The sequence below is a fragment of the Aedes aegypti genome, chromosome 1 (genome assembly GCF_002204515.2).
Source record: "Aedes aegypti strain LVP_AGWG chromosome 1, AaegL5.0 Primary Assembly, whole genome shotgun sequence".
Classification (NCBI taxonomy): Eukaryota; Metazoa; Arthropoda; class Insecta; order Diptera; family Culicidae; genus Aedes; species Aedes aegypti.
The window spans coordinates 120,322,023-120,330,585 of NC_035107.1; the positions used below are offsets into that span (position 1 = coordinate 120,322,023).

The 8,563-nt window shown below is 35.3% G+C and overlaps 1 long non-coding RNA gene across 1 annotated transcript; it reads right to left on the reverse strand.

The window, feature by feature from the left end:
• Positions 1 to 2,716: 2,716 nt before the first annotated feature.
• On the reverse strand, positions 2,717 to 3,395 carry LOC110674484. The gene is made up of 2 exons (XR_002498904.1): positions 3,031 to 3,395; positions 2,717 to 2,967 (listed from the first exon to the last, which is right to left on the reverse strand). It is a non-coding gene; the product is annotated as an uncharacterized LOC110674484 (long non-coding RNA).
• Between the last annotated feature and the right edge of the window lie 5,168 nt (positions 3,396 to 8,563).

The following is an 8,563-nucleotide window of genomic DNA, read 5'->3' on the forward strand; positions in this document are numbered from 1 at the left end:
AAGAAATTGTTAAACCATATTTATTTATAAAAAGCAAATAATGTATGGGTAATTATAGGTTTATGGTTCTTCATGGTATTTTAACTGTATGCCGAACTGTTATATTACATTTAGACAATTAACCAATGTACGGGGATATTTCTAAGAAGAGGCAATAAAACAAGTAGGTACGTGTGGAAAAACTCATTTCAATTAAAAATACATAATAATTTTTCTTGTTTGAAATGATTTCAGTCCACATGTTCTATTTGTTTCATTATTCGTTATAAAAATATAATGAAGTAGAATTGTTTTTTATAAAAATGATTATTTTTCATCACTAAATCCTTCCCAAACATTTGTACACAATTTTTGTATGTAATAACTGGAATTTCCACGTCTGTAATTAAGACCGAAATTAGGAACACTATACACTGGGTGGATTAGGTGCAATATGAAGCAGCGACAACGAGCTTTATCGGCACGGTTGACCATCATTCCGTCCCGGTTCTTCGATTGAAACTCGTTCCTGCTTGGAGGATTCCATCGCACATCATTTCTGGAGAAAAAAATCAGTTGCACGTTACATGCTAATTCAAAACATCAAACTTGGGATCAGCTTACTTACCAGCAGTTCCGGATTCGGTTCTAACATCACGTTGGTTGAAAAAAAAAACGAATGCAAACTAGTAGGAGCAAAAATTATAAGCTCTCGAGTTGTTTTATTTTTCTATTTTTTCAGACAGCGTGAAAACAAACACGCATGAAAAATTGAACAGAGCGTATGTTACAAATTTTACATTGCAGTTATTTTTTTTTTACTTTGCATTTTTAAATAGGAGTAGAAGCGTTGTTTCAGTGTTTTAATCGAATCTGTGGAGATTTTTTTTGTTTTGTTTTGAAATATGTAAGTTCTACAAATATAGTGGGAATTTCATCACAGTGTAAATTTTCTAGCGTGTATCGCTTATACCTACACCAGTCATTCAACTGTTTGCCAAATTGTTAAATAAAAGTAGTATATTGTAAAATATTCATCTGTGTATGTGTTGCACGAATATAAGCTATTACCATTCCACAGACGGTGAACTTATGTTGCTACTATTTCTCCGAGTTTTGACTTCATACCATTCAACAATGTAAGTACATATTCCCGTATTGTAACTATTCGCAATGGCGCAACCAAAACGTTTTTTATTGTTGAGAGTTTGAGGTTTCATAATGTTCAACATTATTGCAACTGTTTGTGATATTATAACCATTTCAATTACATGTAACATATTGTTTGGAAACTTAGGCAAATTGTATTTTTCTATGCGGGAGGTGATGGACAGAGACAGAGTGCGAAAACAAAAAGACGCTGATTATGCAGATGCTAGACGTCATGCGAAAGTATCAGAGCTGAAGGTAGGAGACACTGTAGTGGTTAAAAGAACGTTTAAAGAAAACAAGCTTTCAACAACGTTCGCTCCTGAGGAATACACTATAACAAAACTCGTAGGATCAGATGCGACAGTGCAGTCGAATAGTTCGGGTAGAACTATGCAAAGAAACGTAGCACACCTGAAACCACTTCCAGTACCGGACGACATAATAGCAAACGATGGTTTCAAGGAACAGCTAGAAGAGCATCATCGAACGGATGATTCTAACCGCACCAGTGGTAATGGAATTGAAGAATCTCATTCCAGCATACGACATGACGAACAATCTTCGAATCGATCGATGAGGATGGTACGCAAACCAGCTTACCTTAAGGATTATCAGACCAATGCTGTTTATGACGCTAAAAGTAATGGGGGGATGTCGGGACCAGATGCGCCCTTTTGTAAAATGACAACAGCACTGGTCACCCGAGTGAAGAACTGTCACTGAGGAGCACGCGCTTGGACACGCAGAGTGGAAGACGCCATCGCGGAGATCACGAGCGGAAGAAAAAGGGAGAACAAGAAAAGTGTAAAAGTGGTCGGAAATAAAACTTGTATTTCAGAGTGAAAATCAGTGATAAATATTCTGTTTAATATCCGACAATACTGAGCAACTTTGCCGAAGACGCCATCTTTCTAAGTGGTCAGACTACTGAGCTATCCGCGAAACAAAAATTATTTGCTCACTAGCGCCGCCTAGTGGCAAAATTTGGAAACTTTCGGCTCAAATAATGTTAGCCCTTGTGATACTGAGCAACTTTGCCGAAGACGCCATCTTTCTAAGTGGTCAGGCTACTGAGCTATGCGCAAAACAAAAATTCTTTGCTCACTAGCGCCGCCTAGTGGCAAAATTTGGAAACTTTCGGCTCAAATAATGTTAGCCCTTCCTGCATAATCATGAACCATATTAGCACTGTTTCCAATATTGTCTACAACTAATTCAAACAATATCTGAACCATTCCGAACAACATCCAGAATAACAATATACCCACAGTACCACAGACTGTTTTGCCAGTATGGGAAACGGTAATCAGCCAAATAACAATGTGGGGAATAGGCGGTTAAGTTATGTAACCATAAAAAATCGTCGATTTCATCGAAAATTTTTCATTTACCGTTCATCAGATGGTAGACATACTATCCATTTTTTACTCAATCTACCACAAAAGAAACAGTTCTAGAATTGTAAAACAATATATTTTGAATAAAAACGTTTACAATTTGTGAAATTATTGGATTATGGTAGTCAACGGTATATCAACCCTATGCCATTCTATTTTTTCCTATTCATAATAATAAAACAAGACAATTCGTGTATCTACTCCAGAAACTTTATTTCCGCTGAAAGTTGCGAAACAGGTTCAAGTTGAATTCAGCGCCTAGATTCAGCATTGGGGATGATATTCTGGTTCCACGATCCTTCGGCACTGTTGAAACTCTTAAAAAGAAAAAGAACATTGTCAACTCTGACTTCGATGAAAAATAATAATAACACTTACCTGTAAATATTTTGCAGCACCACTCTGAAGTCCTAAGAAGTATGCATTCCTTATTTCACTTCTGAAAAAACAGAAACCAAATTAAGTACGTTGTTTTTGAGCAATTTAACATGAAATATCTTACCAAACAAGTTTCGACACTCGATTCGCAGAAATGAACACAAATATGGCAGTTTGACTGGTGAAAAATTTTCTCCGATTTCACAAAACGCACACAAGTGCAATATAACTACTCCGCGTACGGTATGTTTACTATCAAACCATAAGACTTCAATGTATGTGTGACAACTTTTCATGATACTAAACAGTATGCAATCATATTTGAATGTTTTGCCAAATTGTAACCATTTCCGATATAACCCACGTAAGTTTAGAAATAGTTGATTTATTCATAGTTTCCAAATACGGACTATATGGAACTGATTGATAGCAATTAGCTATACGGTAACCGTTAGCGATACAGTAGATGTAGTGTGAGATACAGTACAAAACCGAAATATATTTTTAGTAACACAATTAAGCCACAATATTGGAAGCAGTTAACGTATGATTTATGATTTAAATGTTGTTTGGAAAATTTGCCAAAGTGTTTTTTTGCTATGCGGGTTGTGATACTGAGCAACTTTGCCGAAGACGCCATCTTTCTAAGTGGTCAGGCTACTGAGCTATGCGCAAAACAAAAACTCCATGCCCACTAGCGCCGCCTGGTGGCGTAATTCCGTATCAGAATGACCACCGCATGTCAGCCCTTGAGCTACTGAACAACTCTTCCGAAGACACCAACCTTCCAAAACATCAGGATCTAGAGATATCATATGTTACAAAATTTTGCATTCTTATCCCTCATGGTTCATATAGTGCAAATCAGAAAAAGCGCCTCTACCGGCCAAGTTCTCAACTAAAAGGATGATCCTCAACTTCTAAAGGTAGATCGTACTTTGCACTGAAACTTCGCCGAAGACAGTACTGTGCTATCTCTTTTGGCATACGAGATATTCAACGACACCCCCAAAGTGATGAAATCCCATAAGCCCTGGGTCTCCTATAACGTAGATTCCTATTACGCCCCCCAACCATGTGTCTAATAGGAGACCTGACTGTATCTGACATTTCGGGAGGGACACGGAAAACAAAATATACCCAAAATTTGAGTTTAAGCTAAGAGGTGTGACAAAATCTAAAAAAAAACATAAAAAAAAGTTGTTTGGACTTAAACCAACGGAAAACACTAGAAAATTGAGTAAACATGTGTTTTTGGCCTAAACTTAAGCATTTGGCGCTGAAATTGGGACAGGGCTTTAGAACCCTATTCAACTCGAAGTCAAAACAAGATGATTTATAAACTTCAGTTGAATAGTAAACATGTTTTCAGTTTCAGTTGAGCTGTCGATGAGTGCACACGTCTTTTTCGGTCGCTGCTGTTTATTAGGCTCTGTATGTCCGTATTGTATTTAGAAGCAATTAACAGTATCCACAAAGATATAAAATTTACTCATGAAGAGGAAAAGGATAATAAACTACCTTTTTTGGATTTGCTAATTACTAGGGAATCGTCTCACTTTGAATTTGAAATTTACCGGAAACCAACTAATACTATGCGAGTTATTCCGAGTACTTCCAACCACACTTATCAACATAAAATGTCGGCTTCTCATCATATGATACATAGAATGCAAACCCTTCCTTTAAGTGAAACTGGAAAATCAATAGAACTGGATTATATTTTTGAGACGGCTAGGCTTAACAGATATAGGAATAGTACAATACAAGCAGCAGTAGATAAGAGGGCAAGGGATAAATATAGGAAAAGTATGACAACACTTACTGCCGAAAAAGAGGATTTAAAAAGAGTTGCGGTGAATTTTGATACCAAGATTACACAGCTTTTGGCTAAGAAATTTCGAAAATATGGAGTAGATTTGGTTTTCAGCAGTAGGAGTAGTCAGCTTAAATCTAGATTAGGATCAACAAAGTATAAAATTAATAAACTGAATATCTCACACAGGAGACTATTAGGCAAAGTTCAAAAGTATGGATTTTTAGAACACGCTGTGAAGCTTCTCAGATCGTATTTGGATAACCGACTGCAATACACTTTCATCAATAATTGTTATAGATTCCCAGGAATGTTAAAGTCAGGTATTCTACAAGGATCAATACTAGGACCCCTTTTGTTTGTAATATATGTGAACGATATATGCAATTTACCCTAAGGAGGACGCTTACAGCTATATGCAGACGACGCCTGTTTTGTATACGAAGCTAGTAAAACGGAAGAATTGGAATTCGATATTCAACATGACATGAATCTGTTGTTGAGGTGGTTATCAGAAAACGGTTTACCGTGGACGTACCATATTTGACGCGGTTAAGAAAATTCTAAATTCAAACATTTGTCAAATCGTCAAAACCTGTCCGATTTTGTTGAAATTTGAACCTATGCTAGCTCAACTATTATAGAATTAGGGAAAAAATCAGTAAAAAAATATTAAACGTTTTTTTCTTTATGTTTGATTGACTTTTTGTGGAACACATTAGGTTCCTTAATTGACGCATCAATTCTTCAATGTGCCTAATTTGACGCACTATGTTCCTTATTTGACGCACAAAAAAATAATTGCTAAATTTTAAAATATACAAGAGCTGCAGTATTCAATAGTTCAATTAATTGAAAAAAGCGCTTTAGAGTGGACATAAAAGTTAGAACCTTTGGAAAAAGTTTTGAATGACGTCATCTGGTAGTACTCTTGCATATGCGTTTAGTTAAAGTGTAGAAAATAAAACCGGCGATTGAGTTCAATCCATAGTCAAGCATTATTGTTTAGTTTAATGTATTTTCGCCGTGATATCAAACAAGGGAAAGGTTTGAAAACTACGTTGTGCTGAAACGGAAAAGGTAGTTGCTAAAACAAGGACAAATTGGTCAAAAACTAGAACGAAGCCGGTTCCAAAAATGGTCGTCGAATCTTCTTTACTTATAACACGTGAACTACGCATACTTGTCTCATGTTCTATGTAACCCTAATGGACCGCGGGACAAATATGCGTAGAACCAACGGCAGTATGGGCCTCGAAATAAATCGAGAACCATATATGGGTCATACATTAAGTACGTCATGTTATTAGGGGGAAGGAGGTGTTCTGCAAGATGTGACGAATCATACAAGTTTTTTGAAGGTTCCATATAAAAAGTGGTACGTAGGGCGGATGGGCGGGGTTGTTGTAGAAAGTGGTATGTTTTTATGACACGTATCTCATGGACACTCCCTATTATAAATTATACGAAACAAACCATTGAACCTACACCTCACCTCCTGACGAATTTATTGAAGATTCCTTAAAACATTAGGGGACGTCCATAAACCGCGATAAATTGCACAATTTTCAACCTCTCTTAACCTCGGACAATTTTTTTCAATGAAAAGTGCGAATATTTTGTACGAATCGTTGCGTTTCTCTGAACACCCTCATCTCCCTAAAAACGTTACGTAATATATGGATGACTTTTTACATGCGATTACATAAAGCACATTGGGTTACATTGGGTTGTTTCGCGGACGGATTTTTTGAAGGCAAGCACGATATTTTTTTTTCCTGTTTTCGATCCAACAAAACATGCTGAACGAAATAGCAAACAATAAGGAACATTGAGTGCCTCACTTGACGCACAAGATTTTCATAAAAAAATTGTCTGAAAGCTTAAAAATAGAAAAATTTCGACGTCAATTCACGAATAAAATAATATCACTGACTGTTGTTGATGATATTGCTGTAAAACAAATACAAATACAAAACAGCATAATATTTTCACGAAAATTGATTAACAATATTTAGCACATTCACTAAGGAATGAAAAAATTGACGCACTTGTCGGATACATTTTCAAATAAATTTTATTTTTTGCCAATTATTAATCAAAGATAAACTTTTTTCGATTGGAATCCTTCAATAACATGTAAATGAAGATTAAGTAATAAATTTTCGAGTGCTAGTCTGAATGAGAATTAATTTATGATACAAAATGCGTCAAGTTTGGACCCGCGTCAAATATGGTACGTTCACGGTAAAGCTAAACATTGAAAAGTCTTCCTACATAGCACTGAATAACAACTTATCAGTTGATATACAAGTAGATTGCATTTTGCTTAAAAAGACTGATATATCTAGTGTTCTTGGGTTAATATTAGATACTAATTTATCATGGAAGGCTCATATTAAAAATGTAATCAAAAAAATGAAACCCTTACGTATTCGCCATGAAAAGCTAGGAAATTCAATGGATACATGTTGGAAGCTATATAATTCATTTATCTTTCCTCACTTTACATACATGAGCAGCTTGTGAGGATTTGCAGCTAGTATATATTTGAAGCCCCTAGAAATAATTTAGAACAAAGTATTTAAAATTATAAGAAATCTACATATACGCTTTCCTTCAGTCGAGCTTTACAGCGAATCTGCTTGGTCTAAACAATCAGTCTGCAAGTGATGATGATTCGTATTTATAAGGTCTGTAACAATTTGATTAAAACAAATGTCGTACTGTTTAATGTATCAGATGTACACTCCCATAATACAAAACAGCAAAATTCGATCTTTGTAAACTGTCCTAGGACCCAATACGACTGGAAAAATCTATGTTATCAGGGAATTATAATGTATAATTCGCTGCCAAATGAAATGGAATCTCTTAATCTTAGGTTGTTTAAGTGTAATTTATACTTAGAACAACCAACTGAATAAGTAGAATCACTATTAGAGTAGTGATAACAGTTTGTTATAAACTTTTAGCTTTGAATCATATTAATGAATAATAATAAAAAATATGACAATCAATAGACATTTGGAGGAACACCAGGAAAATTTCATTAGGAATACATGAAATACGAAATTTTTAAAAATACGTTTTAAATTCCAAGAAAATGAATTAAAGCGTCGGATACTTCGATTTTTTTTTTAAGTCTTGCAGTATACCCATCAGTATTCCTCGGAAAAAAAAAACAGAGAAACAACTTAAACTTAGGGAATAACTTTTTGGAATTTCTGTATTCCACAAAATATACAACTCCTATAAGAATGGTGAAAAAAGTCCTAATGAATCGCTGTAAGAACCCCCCCCAAAAGTCTTCCTAACTTGAGAGTTTTTGGAGATTTTTTGAAAGCCCTATAAGAATCCAAGAAGGGATACCTTGTACCTCTGTATCTTAAGTTTCTCCACTGTCCCTTAAAGAATTTATGGAAGTTTCTTAAAATTTCCTATCAAGTTAGAGAAACTTCCTGTCATTACTCCATCCATCTATAGTAGTAAATATGAGTTGATTCCCTACTTGGCTTAAGGGTTAAAGAGATATACAAAATAGTTACAAACATAGTAGTTATCAATCCTACAATACTGACCTGTAGAGCTTGTCGTGTCTGACCGTTTGAGTCACTTGCAAAATAATACCAAAGACGTAGCTAAATTATCTTAGCACTTTCACTTAGAATCAACAAGATGCTACTATGATTAGGCATTCGGAATTTCGTGAATGAAAGAAGCAAAATCCTTTATTGTATTAATTTATTTATTGAACCCAAAACCACTTCAAAAGTTACGCAAAACACCATAACCTTCGCATATATCTTACGCACTGCTTGGTGACCTGTAGTTATCATCT